The sequence below is a fragment of the Mirounga angustirostris genome, unplaced genomic scaffold (assembly GCF_029215605.1).
Source record: "Mirounga angustirostris isolate CCGP_5_RB_7025 unplaced genomic scaffold, mMirAng1.0.hap1 SCAF_5, whole genome shotgun sequence".
In the NCBI taxonomy this organism is placed as follows: Eukaryota; Metazoa; Chordata; class Mammalia; order Carnivora; family Phocidae; genus Mirounga; species Mirounga angustirostris.
The window spans coordinates 109,738,422-109,760,549 of NW_026991713.1; the positions used below are offsets into that span (position 1 = coordinate 109,738,422).

General features: G+C 35.3%; 1 protein-coding gene across 1 annotated transcript in view; it reads right to left on the reverse strand.

Annotated features, from left to right (window-relative positions):
• ODAD2 (outer dynein arm docking complex subunit 2) overlaps positions 1–22,128 on the reverse strand; it is a 183,734-nt gene that overhangs the window by 100,961 nt on the left and 60,645 nt on the right. The window lies entirely within an intron of this gene.

Sequence of the window (22,128 nt, forward strand, 5' to 3'; positions counted from 1 at the left end):
TGAATAATTCAGCCCCCAAATCATTATGTGTGGGAGAACAATTGTAGAAGGTAAAAGTGCTTTACTGGCCCCACATGAGGTGTTAGAGCCCAAGAAGATGAAGAGAGAATCTCTAAGGATAAGGTAAAAAAGGCATGGGGTATCTGATCCTAAAGTGATCAGAGCAGCCTCTAGGGGTACAACTCAATATGGAAAGATAGAACCCTAGCAGAAGGATAGCCACACTGAGAATCAGCCTGTTGTGTAATGATGAGCCTGAACAGGATGAGGAGGGAAACAACACAGTGGAGCAGCCTGGCATGGGAAATCAGAGATTGAGCAGGGTGAGGAGTGAAGACATACAAGGGCAAGGTGACCTGGCATGAGGTACCAGAGCCTGAATAGGATAAAGAGAACATGCAGAGTCTGGGCAGTCCAGCATGTTGAATCAGAGCCAAAGCAGGGTGAGGATAGTATCTACAAAGGGGACATGATAGGGGTGAACATGGAGGACTGGTTATATACGGGAGCTAGGTCTAATAAGTACAGATGAGAGTCAGTTTCTGTCAATGGAGGGAATTACAACTACATAGAGAAAACTAGAAATAAATAAATTGATAACCATGGTGGACAATTTTAACACCTCTTTCTCAGGAGTTGATAGAATAGGAAAAAAATGTGAAGAGATAGAGAAGACTGAACAACAGACTTAACCAACCTGACTTAATCAACATTTTAAAAACACTACACACAACTGCAGAATACACATTTTTTTCTCCCATGCAAACAGAATATTTACAAAAATGGACCACATGGCCAGGCCATAAAACTAAATATGAAAAAGTTAAAATCTCAGAGAATGTAATCTCTGACATGGTTTTAAAATAAAAATCAATAATGATATGGCCTCTGGAAAATACCCAAATTTTGGAAATTAAGCAACACTTGTAGGTAACCTTTGAACCTCTTCAAAGAGAATTCACAAAGAAATTCAGGAAATATTTTGAATCAAATAAAAAGAAAACATATTTGTGTGATGTGCTAAAATAGTCTGAGAAGGAAATATGTAGCTTTAAATACTCATATTGCCAAAAGGATGGACCTATAGTATCAACCATCATGGCTTCTACTTCAAGAGAGTAGAAAAAGCGCAAAAATTTAACCTGAGATGAGTAAAAGGAATAAAATAATAAAAACAAGATGAATAATACTGATAAACCACTAGAGCAATTATTCTTTACTTTTTATGTAAAGAGACTGAATATTTTACGCTATGTAGGCAATATATGATCTCTGTTGCATATTCTTCTTTGTTTTGTAAATATTTAAAAATGTAAAACCATTTGTAGCTCACATGTTATTAAAAAAATGGACCATGAGCTGCTTCAGAGAGACTGACCAAAAAAGAGACACACACAGAGAGAGAACACAAATTACTATTATTACATAACCTGCAAGTGATAAAATTATAAAAATAATAATACAAGGACATTATAAATAACTGTGCCAATTAACTAAACTTAAATGAAAACAAATATAGTCTTTGTGAAACACAAATTACCAAAATTGACCCAAGAAGACATGGAAAACCTAAATAGTACCATATTTATTAAAGACATATAATTTACCTTTAACACTCAAAACAAATAAATCACCATCAACAAAAATCCTTTCCACAAAACCCAGATGGTTTTGCTGGTGAATTCTATCAAACATTTAAGAAAGAAATAAACCTATACAAACTCTACTTGAAAATAGGAAAGATGATCTTTCAACTTGTTTTATAAGGCCAGCATAACCCATATACTAAAATTTGACAAAAATATTACAAGAAGATTATAAATCAAAATATCTCATCAACATAAACACAGAATACAAAACACCAACTAGTAAAATCCAAGAATAGATGAAAAGGGTAATACAACATGATCAGAGTGATTTTATTAAAAAAATGGAAGGTTGACTAGAGCAATCTACACATTCAATGCAATCCCCATCAAAATACCATCCACTTTTTTCAAAGAAATGGAACAAATCATCCTAAAATTTGTATGGAACCAGAAAAGACCCCAAATAGCCAGAGGAATGTTGAAAAAGAAAAGCAAAGCTGGCAGCATCACAATTCCGGACTTCCAGCTCTATTACAAAGCTGTCAGCATCAAGACAGTATGGTACTGGCACAAAAACAGACATATAGAGCAATGGAACAGAATAGAGAGCCCAGAAATGGACCCTCAACTCTATGGTCAACTCATCTTCGACAAAGCAGGAAAGAAGGTCCAATGGGAAAAAGACAGTCTCTTCAACAAATGGTGTTGGGAAAATTGGATAGCCACATGCAGAAGAATGAAACTGGACCATTTCCTTACACCACACACAAAAATAGACTCCAAATGGTTGAAAGACCTAAATGTAAGACAGGAGTCCATCAAAATCCTAAAGGAGAACACAGGCAGCAACCTCTTTGACCTCAGCCGAAGCAACTTCTTCCTAGAAACATCGCCAAAGGCAAGGGAAGCAAGGGCAAAAATGAACTATTGGGACTTCATCAAGATAAAAAGCTTTTGCAAAGCAAAGAAAACAGTCAACAAAACCAAAAGACAACCTTCAAAAATCAATTCATGCAATTCACCTGTTAATAGAACAAAGAAAATTTATCTGATACTCTCAAAAGCTGCAGAAAAAGCATTTTACAAAATTCAAAACCCATGTATGACTAAAAAAAACAAACAAACCTCAAAGTAAACTAAGAATAAATGGAACTTCCTCAATCTGATAAAGGGCATCTACAAAAACCTTACAATTAATAGCATACATAATGGTAAGAAATTGAATATTTTCTCCCCAAGATTAAGACAGCACGCAGATGTCTGCCCACTCACTTCACAGAGGTCCTGGCCTGTGCAACAAAGAAAAAGAAATAAAAGGCGGGGGGGGGGGGGGGGAGAGTAAACTGTCACTATTTGCATATAACATTATTCTATATGTAAAAACCCTAAAAAATCTATAAAAATTATTAGAAAGGATAAAATTAGCAATGTTGTAAGAATACCCAAAGATACACTTGAATATATACAAGTATATTAAACAATCACTTACATTTCATTGCTCACAACAAATAGCTGGAAAATAAATTAAAAACAATTACCAATCACAGTAGCATAAATAAAGATACCTAGAAAAAAATGTAATGAAAAATATCTAAGATCTCTATGTTGATAGCCACAAAATATTGCTGAAATTAAAGAAGACCTAAATAAATGGAGATGCATCCTATGTTAGTGGATTGGTAGTCTCAATATTGTTAAGATTTCCATTCTCTCTAAATTGATATAAAAGGTTCCTAACAGCATTTATTAAGTGTTAAAATAACCTATAATTTTGAACAAAAAATGTCAGACAAAACAAACACATACTATATGCTTCCATTTGTTTCCAAATAGAGACAACACAAAACTATATATGGAGGCATTCTCAAGAATAAAATTATGAACACAAAGCAAGACATGAGTTGCCATAAAAGGCAAGAGAAGGGCGCTCTCCAGAGTGAAGAGAGGTCGCAGTGGGTACCCTGTGGTAAGGAGGAAAAGCCAGGGAGTTTTTAGGGTAATGACAATATTCTACTTCTTGGCTTGGGTGGCAGTTATAGGAGTCTTCCCTTTTGAATAATTTACAAATATGTATATTTGCCTCATGTACTTTCCTTTATACATATTACATTTATACATATTACATTTCACAAAATAAATGTTTAAAAATGTGTTTTAATTTCCATACACATATATAGTCTCTCTCACACAAGAAATGGTACTGAACAGCTCATTTAATTCAGCTATTAAACTAAGCACACATCACAGCTGGCTGGATGAAATAATGTGGATAAATAAAATCCACATCGTCCTCAAATTAAAAGTCCCTAGAGCTTGTTTTAAAATGAGAAAATGAAGTTTCAGAAGATGAAATTATTCAAATAATTACTTTGCAATTGTCATTTTGGTATCTCAGGTAAATCCACGTGATTTAAAAGTATGCAGACGAGAAACAAAAAGAAACGTGAAAGGAAGGAAAAATATTCTTAGTGATACAAATACATAAAACATATTCTATTTTATGTCTTGCATAAACCCTAAAAGGTCACAAAGACTGGTTCTGTGGTAAAAGAAGTATCTGGGCAGCCACAAAGAGATTAAATCTCTTTTGTATACAAACAAGCGTAGCTTTACTCTTTTCCCCTCTTTTAAAAAGAACAAATAAACCCAATGTAAAAATAAAAAAAAACTATGTAAATTCAACATAATTATGTTTAAACCACAGAAGACAGGAAATTTAGAGTTACAGATTCCATGGTAGGTTTTAATTCTATCCTTGTGTACATGTTTTATAAAAGAGTCTTTCATTACATGATCACATAACACTATACCATGTAACAATCAGTTCAGCAAATGTTTATTTTACAATGTGTGGAAGGAAAATATTTTATAGGATAAACTGTAGGAAATTAGTACAATATTTAGGTAGATTGTTATGTAAAATTTCTGAAAGTTCTGGGCAATTACAAAATATTAATAGAAACACCTTTTTTTCTTATCTTCTAAAGAATATGAAATTTAACTCTTTTGTGGGCACTTATATTTGAAAGTTGACCTTTAGATTTTAAGGTTATTTTGAAGTAATGAAAAACTAAGGACATTAGGATTTTAGCATGTTTTGAATTATATATGCCAGGCATTTTATATAAAAGAACAGTAGAAACTGAAGTAAATCATGAAAACCCATGAGTTCACAATAAATCCCCAAAACAGCCCTTATTGTCACTACTGGAGTTTGCTAGGGCTCCTAACAATTCATATATCTGAAATTTGACTTTTTTCAAAAGGAAGGAAAGGCATTTATCCTGCTGTCTTTCCTGTATCAACTATATTTCAGTTTAACCAAATAGTTAGCAATCAACTCTGGGATAAACCTAATAAAAATATTATTTTATAAAGACTCCAGACCCCCCAAATCTCAAGGCCTCCAGAAAAAAAGATCAAATAACTTACAAAGATAAAAGAAATAGACTAGCATCAGACTTCAAAAAAAAAAAAAGCATGAAGCAAGTGAAAAATGAAGCAGCATCTTTTTTTATTTCAATGAAAAAAGTTGGAATAAAAGATTTTATATCTAGCAAGGCTGTCCTCTGAGTAATTATAGGAAAATAGCTTCACTGGATATCCACATGTGCTCTGCACAGCAAAGGAAAAAATTAAATGAAGAGGCAAGCTATGGAGTGGGAGAAAATATCTGCTAAGGAGTTAAAATTCAGAATATATATATTTGCAAACCATAAATTTGATAAGGAGTTAAAATTCAGAATCTATAAGGAGTTCATATAAATCAGTAGCAAACAAACACACACCTTGGTTAAAAAATTGGCAAAGGAACTGAACAGACATCTCTTCAGAGAAGACCTACAAATGGACAACAGGTATATGAAAACATGCTCAGCATCACTAATCATCAGGGAAACACAAATCAAAGCCACAATGAACTATTGCCTCACTCCTTTTAGAATGGCTATTCTGCAAAAGACAAGAGATAAAAAAATGTTGGTGAGGATATGGAGAAAGGGGAGCCCTTGCACATGGGAATGTAAATTGGTACAGTAATTATGGAAAACAGTATAAATGTTCTTCAAGAAATGAAAAATAGAATTATCATATGATCCAACAATCCCACTTCTGGGTATATATGCAAAAGAAAAGAATTCATTATCTCAAAGAGATACCTGCACTGTCATGTTCATTGCAGCATTATTCACAATAGCCAGGATATGGAAACAACCTAAGTGTCTCTTGACAGATAAATGGAAAGAAATTGTGAGTGTGTATACACACACACACACACACACACACACAATGGGATATTATTTGGCCTTAAAACAGAAAGAAATACTGCTATTTGTGATGTGGATGAATTTGGAAGACATTATGCTAAGTGAAATAAGCTAGACACAGAAGGACAAATATTGCATGATATCACTTATATATGGAATCTAAAAAAGTTGAACTTAGATGTCCATTGATAGATGAATGGATAAAGAGATGTAGTATATATGAACAATGGAGCATTATTCAGCCATAAAAAAAATGAAATCTTGCCATCTGCAACAACATGGATTGAGTTAGACAGTATAATGCTAAGCGAAATAAGTCAGAAAGATAAGTATCATATGATTTCACTCATAAGTGGAATTTTAAGAAACAAATGAACAAAGGGGGAAAAAAGAGAGAGAGACAAACCAGAAACAGACTCTTAACTATAGAGAACAAACAGATAGCTACCAGAGGGGAGGTGGGTGGGGGGATGGGTGAAATAGGTGATGGGGATTAAAGAGTACACTTCTTCTGATGAACACTGAATAATGTATAGAAGTATTGAATCACTATATTGTACACCTGAAACTAATATAACACTCTAGGTCAACTACACTGGAATTAAAATAAAAAACTTAAAAAAAGTTGAACTTAGAGAAACAGAGTATTATGGTGGTTGCCAGGGGTTGGGTGGAGGAAATGGGTCAAATGTACAATGTTTCAGTCATAAAGTGGATAAGTTCTATAGATTTAGGGCACAGCACAGTAAATATACTAATAATAATGTATACTTGAAATTTGCTAAGAGAATATATCTTGAGTGTTCTCACCACACACCCAAAAAAAACTAGTAACTGTGTGAGGTAATATACTAATTAGCTTGATTGTGGAATTATTACACAAGGTATATTGGATGAAAACACCATGTTGTACACCTTGAATATACACAATTTAAAGAACTGTCAATCATATCTCTAAAAACTAGAAAAAAGTAAAAATACTTTAAACATTTAAGAACTTAGGGAATTCTGTCTGCACCCATGAGCCCTTTTTGAAGATTCTACTACAGGATGAGTTCCCAACAACTAAAATATGACTAAAACTTCAGCAAAAAACTGATGAGTGTGTGTGTGTGTACACATATGTGTGTGTGTGTATATATATATATATATACACATATATAGATATGATTAAACAAGGGGGGCAGGGGAAAGGGTAGAATAGTAATGTTCAAATGTTGTATGTTATGATAAAGTAGAAATAATGCACTTAAAAATGGGAGGAAAAGAGGCACCTGGGTGGCATAGTCAGTTAAGCATCTGACTCTTGATTTCAGCTCAGGTCTTGATCTCAGGGTCATGAGCCTACTTAAAAAAAGGGGGATGGGGAGGTAAAGAAAGAGGGAAAGAGAAAAACAGAATACACCCACTGACTACGATGTAGACAATAGGTGGGAGTTAAAAAATAACCAGTAAAAACTGAGAAACTCAACAGCAAATAACTACATAACAGAAAGGAAAAAGAGGGCAGTAGAAAAATGTACAGGTAGAAGACAATGACTAGAATAAAACAAAAATGCAAAGTTTAAATAACAACAAAAATTAGAGAGCAAAGACTATAAATCTTATAGAAAAGCAGCAGCAAATATAACAAAATATAAATGATTATAAAATATTATATTGTTGAGACCAAACATATCAGTCATATCAATAAGTGTGACTGCATTTAACTTATTAAAAGAACAACTCTCTGGGGTGCCTGGGTGGCTCAGTCTGTTAAGTGTACAACACTTGATTTTGGCTCAGGTCATGATCTCAGGGTTGTGAGATCAAGCCCCATGTCAGGCTCCCCACTGGGCACTGAGCCTGCTTAAGATTCTATCTCTCTCTCTCTGTCCCACACCCCATTCGCATGCTCTCTCTCACTAAAAGAAAAAAGAAAAAAGAAAAAAAAGAACAAGTATTCTTAATTTGGCTTGCAAAGCAAGACCCATCTACTACTGTTTAAAAGGGAATATCTAAAAGAAAATGATTTAAGAAAGACTAAAAATAAAGGGTAGACCAAGATATCCCAGGAAAATGCAAAAAATAAGAAAGCAGGAGTAAAGATCCTGGTATCAGACAAAGTCGAAATCAAGCCCAAACTCATTAAACATAACAAAGAAATAGACCTTGGAATATTAAAAGCAAAAATTCACAACTATTAAAAACATTTATGTACCAAATAATATAGCACCTGCCTTTAAGAAGTAAAAACTATATGAGATGTGAGAAGACACAGATAGAAGCACACTAATGATAAGAGGTTTTAAGACACCATTTTCAGTATAAGACAGATCAACTGCACAAAAAATGGTAAGCAGAGATAGAAGAGCTAAGTAACATAATAAAGTAGATTTTTAGAGTATACATCAAACTCTACACTCTGTTGACAGGGAATATATTTTCATCACAAGTATACTTTGCAAAAATTTACTTTGTATTAGCTCACAAAAAATAAGTAACTTCCAAAAAAAGTAGAAAGTGAAAAAATCAATATAGTCTGACCAAAACATAGTACAAGTTCTCCTGCTCTCCAAAATTAGTGTTCCTATGAAACCATTCATTAGCCAAAAGGGTATAGAGCAAAGAATTACCATTAATTTATATGAAAAAGTTTTTGAGCATTCCCAGATCCCAAAAATAATCTCTTAGGCTTTTCTGATACCTTAGGACACATCTTGCTAACAGATGCACAAAATTAATTGAGATAAAACAGAGATGCTCATAAGACACAGTTCAAAGCTATGTTGGCTTGATGCTGAGATGCTGAGTGTAGTTCCTAGCGAAGGAGCTTGATACTGCCATTCTCACTGCTTGGTGTGCATGCTGCCTCTGTAAGGGCTCACTGGGAAACAAATACTGAATGCTATTTTTGCTTTTTGCCTTTTCCCATAAAAGCAAAAATCTTCAGATTTCTTTTGGTTAGTGAAAACAGGTACCTTAATGTAGGTCTTTCATAAACGTGAAGTGGCATAAGATACCTTTCAAAAAGTGGGTGATACCTGTATAATGAGAAATAGCTCACAAAAACAAAAAATAAAAAGTTTCTTCCTTGTGGAATTACCAAAAAAAAAAAAAAAATCTATTAAACAACTCCTGGGCTAAAATTAGGAAAATACAAACATGAAGTAAAAGAATTTCTAAAAAAAAAAAGATGATAGTGAAATCAGTACATATCAACTATACAAGGGATACTTAAAGCATGTCAAAGGAAAATACATGCATAAATTACTTTTATTATTTAAACAAAGAATGAAAATAAATGACATAACTTCCCAGCTCAAAACTTTAGAAAAAAAGTTACAAAATAAACCAAAAGAAAGCAACAAGGAATTAATAAAGAGATAAAAGAAATTTATGAGGTATAGAACAGTACATCTAATTAATAAACTATTTTTTCAGAAAAAATAAAAATAGAAAAACTATACTAGATAACTACATCAGGAAAATACTAGAAGGAAGCTCAAATGTACAAAAACAAAAATACAACAAGTGGTAAATAATCATTAAAAAAAGACAAAATTTAAAAATCATAAGGATTACCTTTGTAGACTACTAACTCAAATAAATTAGCACAATGAAACTGATCATTTTATAAAGAAATACAGATTGTCATAAAACACCATTAGAGTAGGGAGCATAAATAGAACAGATTCTGTAGAAGAACTAGAGAAAGCTAGTAAGGAACTAATAACACACACACACACACACACACACACGGGTAGGGTCATATGATTGCACAGTAGACTTCTACTGAACCTTTAAAATCTAGGTGGTCCCATTGCTCAATAAATTATTATTCCAGAGTACTGAAATGAAAGAAAACTTCCTAATTCCTTTTGTGAAGCAAGTATAACATCGATACTTAGACCTGATGGAAAAAAAAAAAAGAAATAAGCCAAATACCAATATCACTCATGTCATTAAAAAGATACTAAATAAAATATTAGGAAACAAAAGCATATACCACACTAAGAAAACAGTACATTATAACTAAATGAAACTTATTTCTGGAATGCAAGGTTGGTTCAGTGTTTGGAAACCCATTTAACAGCATTCACCATATTAGTAGATAAAAGGGAAATATTATAATGAAGCATATGGAGCATAATCTCCATAAGTGTTTAAACAGCCTTTGACAAAATTTAATACTTTTCTGATTAAAAAAAACACTTTAAAATAAAAATTGATTTTTAATGTAATTAATTTAAATTTTAATATTATAAAATATATATCTTTAGTCCTCAAGACATTACTTACTAGAAAAATAGTAGAGGCATTTCCACTAAAATCAGAAATAAATAGGGCAAGAAGACCAGTATCTATACTACTATCCAACATTATGCTAGGAAATTAGTTAACAAGAGAAATCAAAGAATAAGAATTTATAAAGAAGAGGTAAAATTTTCTCTGGAATACCCTAGAGCAGAGGTCAGCAGATTTTTTGGTAAAGGGATAGATAGTATTTTAGTTTTTATGGGTCATTCAGTCTGTGTCACAACTAGTCAACCCTGCCATTGTAGCATAAAACAGCCAAAGACAGTAATAAATGAATGAGCATGACTGTGTTCCAATAAAACTTTATTTATAAAGATAGGATTTGGCCCATGGGCTATATTGTGTCAACCACTGTGCTTAGATAATTAACAATAAAATGAACTCATGGAACACTACATCAAAAACTAATGATGTAAGGTATGGTGATTAACATAATAAAAAAAATTTAATAAAAAAATAAAATAAGTTCTTGGAAAAAAATGAACTCAAAGGAGAGAATTCTGTAAGGTAGCAGCATATAGAATTAATATATAAACTTAATAGTGCTCATAGAGACAATAAATTGAGGGACATAATGGCAGGACAAAAAACATGTATACCACCAACAAAGAAGATGAAACACTTAGGAATGACCTGCACAAAATGCACAAAATCCACATGGAGGAAACTTTGTTCTTCAAAGTGAAAAAACTAGTTCCTATAATTTTACTACGGTTATGGAGGACATCAGGGGAAGCTGGGTGAAGGGCAAATGGGAAATCTCTGTACTCTGCATTCTCTATTTTTGCAACTTTTCCATAAGTCTGGTGCTACTACAAAATAAAAGTTAAAAAGAACTATTTTTAGGGGCGCCTGGGTGGCTCAGTCGGTTAAGCGGCGGCCTTTGGCTCAGGTCATGATCCTGGGGTCTTGGGATCGAGCCCCACGTCTGGCTCCCTGCTCAGCAGAAAGCCTGCTTCTCCCTCTCCCTATGCCTGCCACTCTGTCTACTTGTGCTCTCTCTCTATGTCTCTGTCAAATAAATAAATAAAATCTTAAAAAAAAAAAAAAGAACTATTTTTAAAAAGTGAAGATCCTGACATGCAGAAAATAATCATAGATATTTCTTAAGTTTTTAGCTTCCATATTTTTTAGATTGGAATTTTATAGTATTTTAATAGAAAATTACATTCCCCAAAACTCAAGTGTTTTTTTAAATTTTGTGATTTCATATACCTGAAGGCCAGATTACCTCCAGATGAATTCTGTATATTTCAAATAGATACTAAAAGTCAACAAAAAGAGAAAATTCAGCACAAATAAATCTACTTTTTCATGAACTTAGTGTGTCAGAATACCTGTTGTTCCATTTTAGATCCTAGGGAAAGGCATAATTAATATAAAATTATGTATTTATTTATTTTTAAAGATTTTATTTATTTATTTGACAGAGAGAGAGAGTGACAAACAGGGGGAGTAGCAGAGGTTGAGGGAGAAGCAAGCTCCCCACCGAGCAAGGAGCCTGATGCGGGACTTGAGCCCAGGATCCTGGGATCATGACCAGAGCTGAAGGCAGATGCTTAACGACTGAGCCACTCAGGCACCCCTAATATGAAATAATTTATATTGAGTTTCTAGAAGCAGTCATCTGAAGTATTGAAAAAAGTCAATAGAGCTTTATGAAATCATTGGTTTCTCAAATATCATTTTTGATTCAGTAGCTAAACTGTTATTATTAAGACGTTTCTGATTCTTATTAAATATACATATAAGGGAGAAGAACTGGTTATGCATTCTATTGTACGGAGTTAATAAAACTGTGCTGTGAGTATATGTTTATCCCACTATGTGACCTAAGTCTTAGCCACAACCACAGACAAATTACTGAAACATAAAACTGCTAGTCATTAAAATAAGTTCCTAACCTATGAATTATATAAGACTTAATGGGGGAGAGGTATTTGTCATTTCCTTACCATTTAACGGAAAGCTCAAAGATGCAATAAATCCTACAAATCTAGCAAGAACAGCCATGTCTGAAATATGATGCCAAGAGCAATGCTGTTTGGATTCTTACCAAACTCAAAATACTGTTTTCTGAAACTGCCTTAGTACATTTATAAAAACATTTGTGGGAAAACCGTATTTACAAGTACAAAAGGATCCACCGACGACCTTGTTCCACAAGAAAGGACAATTTTGTCTTTTCTTCTGAGGGCTTCTCAGAGAATTTGACAATCTTGAACACTTTCTCTCTTTTAAATGCTCTCTTCCCTTTGTTTTTTCAGTAACTCATTTACTTTCCCTCACAACTCTGGCTGATCCTTCTCAGTTTCTTTATCGGTACTTTGGTACATTCCTTCTCCCTGAAAGATTGGGTTCCATAGGCTTCCGTTCACTCTGCTTTCCCTTCCTCACGATCTCTCACGTACAGCCAGACTTCAGTGACCAAATATTATAACACTGTGTCTAACCTGCATCTCTCTCCTGAGCTTTAGACACGAATATCCAATTGACTGGTTGCCGTCACCGTGTGAACATGTCATGGGAACCTCAATGTCCACCCAAACATAACTGAATTCACCATCCATTCATTATGTAATAAATGTTGGTTGGTGCCTACCTTGAGCCTGGAACTGCATTAGGCACTATAATGATGACATTTCTCCCCTAGTGAAGTTCATTTTTCCTTCACTAGCCCTGCACCTATATTCCCTCTATCAGTAAGTGGTACCATTATCCATCTAGTTGCCAAAGTCAGATACCTAAATATGCATATGATCTCAAAGTAACATACTGTACACCTTATACTTACACAATATGACACAGCAAATTTATTCAATTAAAAAAAGAAAAGAAACCAACCTAAATATCAAGTGGCACTCCTCCTTCTTCTTTATAACTCATGTTCAATCACTCCCCTGGTTTTATTCATCCTTTCCCTTTATTTCTCTTTAATCTGTCACTTTCCTTATTCTTTATTATATTATATTCCACTGGCTTAGTTTAAGCCATCTTCACGTCTGGCCTGCAATGATCCCTTAACATGTTCCTCTGTCTCAAGTTATACTTAAAACCCTTCAGTAACCTTTGATCAACTTTAAAACAAAACAACAAATGTATTACCATGATGCAAAAGCTTGAATTATAATTGCCTATGTAAACATGTAAATATGTCAATGCCACACCCTCCAAGCTCCTAATTGCAGATGAGAATTTAAAGTGAGTTATTCACCATTTAGGGGCCACTTGTTCTCAATTTATAGCAAATTAAATAACATGATTAATTTGATGCAAAAGAAACACAGAAATAAAGAACTCATCTATAGATGAGTACAGATGCTAGACAGTCTGACTTTAATTTTCTGTTTACATATTATCATTTTAAATTGTTATTAATCAAAACTACTGCTACATGAACAATACTGACCAACATTTACCCAGCACTTATTATGTATCAAGTACTTTACACATATTAATTCCCATAATCATTACAACAACCCAATGAGATAGGTACCCTTACCATTCCCATTTTATGTATGTGGTAACCAAGGCACCAAGTAGTTTAATAAAAGGAAATAGTTGGTAAATGGTAAGACTGGCATCCAAGCAGTGGTTCCAGAATCAATGCTCTTTTTTATTTTTTAAAGATTTATTTATTTATTTGAGGGGGGAGGGGCAGAGGGAGACGGAGAGAAAGAATCTCAAGCAGATTCTGTGCTTAGCATGGGAGGTCTACTCAGGGCTCGATCTCAGGACCCTGAGATCATGACCTGAGCCAAAACTAAGGGTCGGACACCTAACTGACCGAGCCACACAGGCGCCCCTGGAATCTATGCTGTTAATCATTATATCATACAGAATGAAAGGGGATTTTGCAAGGTATTAAACAAGAACTTTGATTTTGTAAAGATGATACATATTCATCATATAGACTGCCTAGAAAAATACAAAGAAGAAAATAAGAAATGATCCTAAATCCTGCCATTCAGAAATAATAATCATTGATAACTAAGGTAAATGATTCTGGATATTTCTTTATGCCCAAAGCTAGATAACAGGATGGATAGGTAAGAGAGGCAGAAAAATGGATGGATAGATGATAAACAAATAGATAAAAGGATTTTGTATACAGTATGTACTGATTCATTTATGTGAAAGATGATAAAATTTGCACACTGACTCACCCACCTTGGATTTAATTTGTTTTTATTTTTGTCAGTTGTATTATTAAATTATTATTAGTAGTATCTATAAAATTTAGAGGATTCCCCTAATGAAAACTCCTGCATTATTTTCTTAGTATAATGTCTAAATAAATTCAATGGTCTCCACTGATACCTTTTAGCCATATTTTGCTGTTTTGAAATACTTTGAGTAATTTCTTGATTGACTTTCTGTAATCAGCAGTGTTTTCACCAAGAGTTAGTACTGTATTCACTAAGTCCTTACATGATTGAGAATGTGCTACTACCTTCATACTTGAAGAACAACTTGGCTGGATGTGAAATTCTGAGGTAATATTTTTTCTATCTCAGAATGTTAATCTGAGGGATTTGATCCTCCAAATCAATGTCTTTTGACCTTAAAAAAAGTTGTGGAGAAGTGTGAAGACATTCTGTCCTCATGGTTTGTTCTTTTGCCTAGATATACTTACTTTTTCCTTCCCTTTTGAAATGCAAGTAGATTTATCAGGATGCATTTCTGTTGGCCATTCTGTATCAATATTGCTAGGGTCTTTTGGGGTCTTTTGACCTACAGATTCACACAAAAACTTTTCTTCTATTGTTATCTTTAATTCAGATCATATTCCATTGGTTCCAACCTCTTCTTAAGGAATACCCGTTACGTTTAAGTTGGGTCTCCTTGGGTTCCATATTTACCACTTCCTATTGTAATTTTAATATACTCTTCATTTCATTTTACATTTCCTATATACCACATGCCTGTGTTTTCAATTGTGTCTATCATACTTTTCTTGCATCTATTCAGGCTTTAAGTTCAATAATTTTTTTATTTCTCTTCTGAGTTCTGGCTACTAGCTTGTCACAACAATTTAAGTTATCCTATAAAGTCTTTTTAAAAATTTGATGTGATTTCTTTTGGCTCTTTTATTAAGAGGGAGTATACTATCTTAATAGCCTGGTGATTGTGGGGAAATTATTTGTCTGAATCTATCTGTTTCCTTTTATGATGGAATTACCTCAAAAACAATCCTACAAAAATCTGCAATTCTCTTTGCCTTGTGAACACATCTCTTCCATTCAGTTTTGAGCATTCAAACAGTCAATCCGGCTTACTCCAAATCTCTAAAAATTTATAGCTTCACTGTGTTGCAATCCAGCAATCATCATCTCTAGTATCCTTTTCACTCCAAAGGGTGTCTAGCAGTCTCCTTGGGCTAGAAGACTGTTGTAGACAATATAAAATGACATGTCCATACGACTTTTCCTTAGGCTCTGGTGTTTTATAATGCAAAACTAGGTCTCTGATGGGAAATTCCTCACTTCTTCCAAGGCCTATTCACTCCCCTGGTCTCTGCCATGAAGAAAAAAGAAAAGTGTTGGCTATGCATTTCATGACCATGACACTTATTTGGGGGGAAATCTCGAGATATGAAGCGGTATGTGTTAGCTGTCAGCATAATGTGTCAGCATGACACGCAGGTCAATAATTTACCTACATTCTGCAAGTGTGTTTCACATTTAAGATTTGGAACTGTGGACATTTCCTTGTTTGAGAGGACATATTTTTTTCCTACTTTTCTTCTTTATTGTAGTTTTCATATTATGAACCAGAAGTAAAATGTTTCATAAAATTATTCAAACTAGTTCCGTGTATTTACAAATAAATGCTTATTTACTGTCATTTCATCATCTACTCTAACATTTTAGAATGTCAAAAGGTCCTTGAGGCCTATTGTTTATTACTGAGTTGTTTTCTCATTATATTTTGTTGCTTCAAAACCTATGTTAAGATTCAGAATAAGAAAAGCACGTAGCTGTTTTCTCTAGCTTTTTCTTGAATGGGTTCAACTGAAAAATCAATAAATATAACAATTTATAGTTATATTAAGAAGGGTTTGAAGGCCTGTTGTGAAAGTAATGTAATGATGATATTTAGAAGTAATTTTTAGGTGTCAACTAGATAACCTGGTAATGACTTATGTGGAAATCATTAAATCTGAAATACACAGAATAGAAGATGGGGCTTTGTAAGAATGAATTCTAATCTATGTAGATGAAATTCGATATATTTATTATTTATAATAGGAACAGACTAGAAAACCCAGAAATAAACCCACAATTTTGTGTTCAATTAGTCTTTGACAAAGGAGGAAAGAATATGCAATGGGAAAAACACAGTCTCTTCAACAAGTGGTGTTGGAAAAACTGGACAGCTACATGCAAAAGGATGAAACTGGACCACTTTCTTACACTATACACAAAAGTAAACTCAAATGTATGAAAAAACCTAAATGTGAGACCTGAAACCATAAAAATCCTTGAAGAGAGTGCAGGCAGTAATTTCTGACATCGGCCATAGCAACATTTTCTAAATATGTCTCCTGACGCAAGGGAAATAAAAGCAAAAATAAACTATTGGGACTTCGTCAAAATAAAAAGCTTTTGCACAGCAAAGGAAACAATCAACAAAACTAAAAGGCAACCTACCGAATGGGAGAAGATATTTGCAAATGATATATCCAATAAACGGTTAGTAAAGAAGATGTGGTCCATATATACAATGGAATATTACTCAGCCATCAGAAAGGATGAATACCCATCATTTGCATCGACATGGATGGTACTGGAGGGGATTATGCTGAGCGAAATAAGTCAAGCAGAGAAAGACAATTATCATATGGTCTCACTCATTTGTGGAATATAAGAAATAGTGTGGAGGACCACAGGGGAAGGAAGGGAAACCTGAATGGGAAGAAATCAGAGAGCGAGACAAACCATGAGAGAGACTCTGGACTCCATGAACCAACCTGAGGGTTACAGAAGAGAGGGGGATGGGAGGATGGGGTAACCAGGTGACGGGCATTAAGGAGGGCATGTGTTGTGATGAGCACTGGGTGTTATACGCAACTAATGAATCATTGAACACTACATCAAAAACTAATGATGTACTATATGCTTTCTAATTGAACATAATTATATATATGTGTGTGTATATATATGTAGAAAGAGAACTTATACAACTCAACAGCCAAAAATAAATAAATAAAATAACCCAATTTAACAATAGGCAGAAGATATGAACAGATATTTCTCTAAAGAAGACATATAGATGGCCAACAGACACATGAAAAGATGCTCAACATCACTTGGCATCAGGGAAATACAAATCAAAACCACAGTGAGAGATCATCTCATACCTGTCAGAATGGCTAAAATCAGAAACATGAGAAACAACAGGTGTTGGTGAGGATGTGGAGAAAAAGGAACCCTCTTGCACTGTTAGTGGGAATGCAAACTGGTGTAGCCACTCTGCAAAACAGTAGGGAGGTTCCTCAAAAAGTTAAAAATAGAACTGCCCTATGATCCAGGAATCGTACTATTGGGTATTTACCCACAAAATACAAAAACACTAATTCAAAGTGATACATGCACCTCTATGTTTATTGCAACATCATTTACAATAGTCAAACTACTGGAATAAGCCTAAGTGTCCATCAATAGATGAATGGATAAAGAAGGAATGGTATACACACACACACACACAAATACAAACACACACACAACGGAATATTATTCAGCCATAAAAACAATAAAAATTTGCCATTTGCAATGACATTGATGGAGCTAGAGCATATAATGCTAAGTGAAATTAGAGAAAAATACCATACAACCTCACTTATGTGTAGAATTTAAGAAACAAAAGAGAGAGAGACAAACCAAGAAACAGACTCTTCACTATAGAGAACAAACTGATGGCTACCAGAGGGGAGGTGGGTGGGGGGAATGGGTGAAATAGGAGATGGGGATTAAGGAGGACACTTGTCATGATGAGCACAAGGTGATGTATGGAAGTGTTGAATCACTACATTGTACAGCTGAAATTAATGTAACACTGTATGTTAACCATACTGGAAGTAAAATAAAAAACTTTAAAAAAAAGAAATTAGTAGTCATCAAGAGATAAAAAGATGATTTATGAGTCACAGGTGATACAGAAATCATATGCTATTAACAAGGCAGACAATGATAAAATATATATGAAATGTATATAAAAAAACAAACAAACCTCAAGGTACCTTCTCAAGCAGAGCTCACTCCCATCCCAGGGCTTTTGTGTTCGCTACTCCTTGTCCCGTGCGTTCTTCCCTCAGGTTGTCTTCTCATCTCTCAGGTCTTGATTCAAATATTATCCTCCCAGAGGCTACCGTCCTCTCTTCCACTTTCTCTTTTCTCTTTCCACTGTAGCTAAAGTAACCACCTCCCGCTCATTCAGTCATGCTGTTTTCTTTATACCATTTAGCACTATCTGAAATCATTTTATTTAAGACTTTATAGTCTGTGTTCCACATACACAACGGAATGTGAGTTCCAAGAAAGCAGGAACTTTGCTGTGGGTACACTATACTTTCAGTGGCTAGCACAAAAGATGCTTGATAAATATTTGTTCAATGAATAAGGAATAAACAATATAACTTTAGATATTTAACATGTGCAAGGAAAAGATGAAGCTCGAGAGGTAGAATGGGGTCAAGAGGCAAATGCTTTGAATACCAGGCTAAGGAACTTAGGTTTGTTTTTTAAAGCTTGAGAGGTCATGGATGGTTCTTTAGAAAACAACCCTATCATATCTACAGTTTAGAAGAATAAATTTCAATGCCGCACAGAAAAGATATGGAAGGGGAGAACTATGAGATGAGACCAAACAGAGCCTGCTTCAATAGTCCAGGTAAAAGGTGACAGAAGCTCAACTGAAGGTCAAGAGCAGGAGAATGCATTCAAAAAAAAGTTAGTTCAGAGGCAGTTGGTGTAGTTGGCAGACGTGAGTAGACAAAAAGTAGACAAGGGCCGAAGATCAAAAGAAATACATAAAGCCATTTCTGACAAGTGTTTATCATGTGCTAATGAACACCATGTGTTTTTTCAGAAAGATGAATACATCAGAAAACTGTTTTATAGGCCCAGGGGATGCTCTTCCCTTGAAGTTATCATGAGTACAACTAGTGGTCCTTGGTGTCTGAAACACCTGAGCCTAAGGCTCCAGTAACCAAATCCAAAGAGCATTACAGAGGCTTTAGTACTTGTGTCCCAGACATGTGGTGAGATGAGACTCACATTAACAGAGCTCCAGGGCTGTCTTAGAGTTGCAGCCTTCCTGTGAAGGAAGAGGACCTGGCTGAATACAAATGAGTCACAAATTCCGGGAGAGTGGGCAGATGGAAGAAGGTACGACCAGAGACTATTGGCATCAGCTTCCCGTATCAATCAAATGGTGAAATAGATAGGAAGTTATACATTTCAGCAGGGTTGTATGTATGGCCCCATAATGTATGACACTGGGTATATGTCTGTGGGAATGGTGCTCCCTAGAGTTGTGCAGGATATATCCATACACAGCAGCCCTGAGTGCCTGGTCACACACAGTGAAGAGTTGAATGAATGTGCGAATCAGAATGAAATGATTCAGGAGATATATAGGAGAATCGTATGATAAAAAGATTACAGGTGTGACTCATGGATCCAATCGACCATCTCAAGAAACACTGCTATCTTGGACTGAAGGGGAGAGAAATAGGATGAAATGAAGGAAGGTTGTCAGACCTCTGGGAGTCTATAGGACTAGCCAATAGAGCTGTATGGCTGCCCAATAATGTGGTGTTATTTCTTACATAGCCAGGATTCATGGGTCCAGGAATTGGGGGATGGAAATGAGAGTGGTGCCTACTGCTCACTATTACCCCTAGTGACCCACTAGCAAATGTTTTTGCTTCCTGTTCTTGTGACCTTACACTTTGCTGGTTTAGAGGTCTTAGTTGAGAGTGGGGAATGCTTCCACCAGGAGACTCAACAATGATTCTGAACTGAAAGTTAAATCTGCCTCCCAGCCCCTTTGGCCTCCCTATGCCTCTAAACCAACAAGCAACAGAGGGAGTTACTGTGTTGGCTGGGGTGACCGATCCCAATTATCAAGGGGAAATTGGACTGCTACTCCACAATAGAGGTAAAGAAGACTATATCTGGAAAACAAGAGATCCCTTAGGGCATCTCTTAAGTATTACCATGCCCTGTGATTACAGTTGATGGAAAACTACAACAACCAATCTAGGCAGGACTACTAATGGCCCAGACCCTCAGGAATGAAGGTTTGGGTTACCCCACCAGGTAAAGAACAACAACCAGCTAAAGTGCTTGCCGAGAGCAAAGGGAATATGGAATGGGTAATGAAAGAAGGTAGTTGTAAATACCAGCTATGACCACATGACCAGTTCCAGAATGAGTATTGTAATTGTCATGAATATTCCTTCCTTAGGGGCGCCTGGGTGGCTCAGTTGTTGGGCATCTGCCTTTGGCTCAGGTCATGATCCTAGGGTCCTGGGATCGAGCCCCGCATCAGGTTCCTTGCTCGGCGGGAAGCCTGCTTCTCCCTCTGCCTCTCCCCCTGCTTGTGTTCCCTCTCTCGCTGTGTCTCTGTCAAATAAATAAATAAAATCTTAAAAAAAAATTCCTTCCTTATTTTGTTATGAATATGTCTGTGTGTATCTTTTCTTCCCTCTTTTATCCTCTTACCATGTAACACAAGATATATTAACTTTATATCATAGTTTTTAAGTATGGCTAACTTTACATTAAAGTATTTAAGTAACAGGATATCAAGGAGAAGAGTAAACATAATCTAAGAACTTTGCTTCCTCATCTGGGAAAAGGGTTAGTGAATTTTCAGTAGTACACTGGATAGTTGTGTAATGTTAGGCAGGAATATGGCCTTGTTATTACCTTTCTATAGAGATTAAGTATGGTTTAAGGAGATGCATGAATGGGTACCAAGTTGACATGGGTGGACATGTGATGGTTAATGTTAATGTGTCAACTTAACTGGTTTAAGGGATGCCCAAATATTGGTCAAACTTTTTTTTTTTTTTTTGAGAGAGAGAGAGAGCACATGCCAGTGGGGCAGGGAGGGCCAGAGGAGGAGGGAGGGAGAGCGAGAGAGAGTCCTAAGCAGGCTCCATGCTCAGCATGGAGCCCACCCGATGTAGGGCTCAGTCTCACGATCCTTAGATCATGACCTGTGCCAAGATCAAGAATCAGATACTCAACTCTCTGAACCACTCAGATACCTCTGGTCAAACATTATTTTGCATATTTCTGTGAAGGTGTCTTTTTGGATGGGATTGATATTTAAATTGGCAGACTCTGAGTATAGCAGATTATCCTCCATAATGTTAGTGGGCCTCATCTAATCAGTTGAAGGCGTTCATAGAAAAAAGGCTGACTGCCTCTGAGCAAGCAGCAGTTCTGCCAGCAGACCGCCTTTGACCTCAAACTGCAGCTCTTTCCTGAGTCTCCATTCTGCTAGCTTCCCGCATCAGAAGGGGGGGCCTGTCAAGCCTCCACAATCACGGGAGCCAGTTCCTTAAATCTATCCCCCTACGCCTCCCACCTTTCTCATCCTGTTGATTCTGGTTCTCTGGAGAACCCTCATACAATAACTTTGGCCCGTATGGGTTCTTCCCTTTCTGGACTTCATATATATATGAAGTATATGTATATATACTTCACACACACACACATTTCATATAAATATATTTATACACAAATATGTTTATTTATTTAAATATATACTTATATATGTATATATAATCTCTATATCATCTTGCTATTGTTCTTAAGTTGTATAACATTTAAGTCTTTTCTTCCTAATTACACAAGAATTTGCTTAAGGACCAAGATCACAGCTTAAAATCCTTTGTCTTTCTCTCTCATCAGTTCACAGTTCTTGTTAGGTACTCAAAATATGTTTGCTGAATTGAA